General features: G+C 35.1%; 1 protein-coding gene across 1 annotated transcript in view; it reads left to right on the top strand.

The window, feature by feature from the left end:
* paqr8 (progestin and adipoQ receptor family member VIII) overlaps positions 1-126 on the top strand; it is a gene marked incomplete at its 5' end in the record, with an annotated part of 1,793 nt that extends 1,667 nt beyond the window's left edge. Inside the window, 1 exon segment of the mRNA XM_032542544.1 lies at positions 1-126. This exon segment is cut by the window's left edge and continues 1,667 nt beyond it.
* Between the last annotated feature and the right edge of the window lie 1,626 nt (positions 127-1,752).

The following is a 1,752-nucleotide window of genomic DNA, read 5'->3' as shown; positions in this document are numbered from 1 at the left end:
GAATGAGGTTTTTCTAAAAGGAACCTCACAGTCTCCGTTTACAACAGCTCTTGTGACTCGAGTGTGTCTAAATTTAATAAACTCCAGCAGTGGAGGTGGCGCCAATCCATGAAGTACTTTATAAATTAAGCACAATGAAGAAAATTTACAATAACTATCAAAACTCAGTAAGTTATTTTCTCTAAGATATTGCAATATGATAAAAAAGGTTTTATCCAGAGTCTTAAGTGCCTTCTGTACAGAAGCTCAACTGGTTTTAGGGTAGTAAGTACCAGACATAGACCAGCTGGTTTTAGGGTAGTAGTACCAGACATAGACCAGCTGTTTTAGGGTAGTATACCGACATAGACCAGCTGGTTTTAGGGTAGTAGTACCGACTAGCCCAGCTGGTTTTAGGTAGTAGTACCAGAATAGACCACTGGTTTTAGGGTATGTACCAGACATAGACCAGCTGGTTTTAGGGTAGTAGTACCGACTAGACCAGCGGTTTAGGGTATTAGTAACCAGACATAGACCAGCTGGTTTTAGGGTAGTAGTACCAGACATAGACCAGCTAGTGATGCATCAGTACAGAACCTGCGTAACACCTGTTTATTTAATATGTAATTTATGAATCTTCTGTAAACATGATTGCAACTAGTTTTTTTTTGTTCAATTACATTTGTATTTTAGTTTTCTCCATTGTCATGCCAATAAAGTTAACCCCTGTGTGGTCTCACCGTCGACCACGCAGCTTTTTGTCATTCTGGGTCAAATGAAAACCTTTTTTCCCCAATGTTTTGGTCATCTTTCTTCTACACTTCTTTAACACTTTAAATTTTTTCAACTTAATTTTTGTTTTGTTTTTGTTGTTGATTTTTCATCAAGTTTTGAAGATTTTTGAGGACGTCTGTCGATTTAAAAAAAAAGCATTTCTGTCACTTTTTTCAATACTCAATCAATTTCTTTTTTTTCAAATGCAACAAAATCTAATAAAGTACCAAAATGAATTGAAAGGGATCATTTATTTTACACTAAAGAACATTGTATTGAACCGTCCATGTTATTTTTGTTTGGACAATTTGTTGAAAGAAACCCACATTTTTGATATGGAGACTTTATGAAACTGGGTCAGATTTGAGGACAATTGGAGGTCTAATTGAATTTTAAATTGAGATTGGGTTTAAATGATTACCTAATTACCTAATTAATGAAATAATACAATTATATATCTTAAAATAAAAAAGTATTTCTGCTCCTACTTTTAGGAAACATGTTAGATTAATAAACACATACAGTATGTTGTAAATATCTGTAGAGAACATGCATTTTCATGCTCTTTTTTCCTTTAGTTTTAGACATACATCTCCTCTGAGCGTGCTTCTCAAGCTTTTTGATACGAGACATTCCTCTCTCAGCTCTCAGGCTCTCAGGCCCACCTGGACTGATGGAGTTAAGAGTTAATCTGGATTATGGTGGACTTGCCAGTGGGATGTGGGTGAACAAAGAGACTAGTTGAATACAGTTTTTCACAATCACTTTGGCACTAATAATGTCATTTTTCAAAACTCTAGACACATTAACTCACAACTAATGATCAAAGTTGTGAGTTTGTTTGAATAGTTTGGATACAACACACATAAACCTAATATCATTTGCTCATTTAACAAAAATCAACTTTTCAATATGACAACTTAACAAGGCAGGGGATAGACAAATTGTACATTGTGTGTGTGTGTGTGTGTGTGTGTGTGTGTGTGTGTGTGTGTGTGT

This window comes from Etheostoma spectabile, chromosome 18, assembly GCF_008692095.1.
Source record: "Etheostoma spectabile isolate EspeVRDwgs_2016 chromosome 18, UIUC_Espe_1.0, whole genome shotgun sequence".
In the NCBI taxonomy this organism is placed as follows: domain Eukaryota; kingdom Metazoa; phylum Chordata; class Actinopteri; order Perciformes; family Percidae; genus Etheostoma; species Etheostoma spectabile.
The sequence above is the reverse complement of the archived record's forward strand: the minus strand, read 5'-3'. Positions and strand labels throughout refer to the sequence as shown.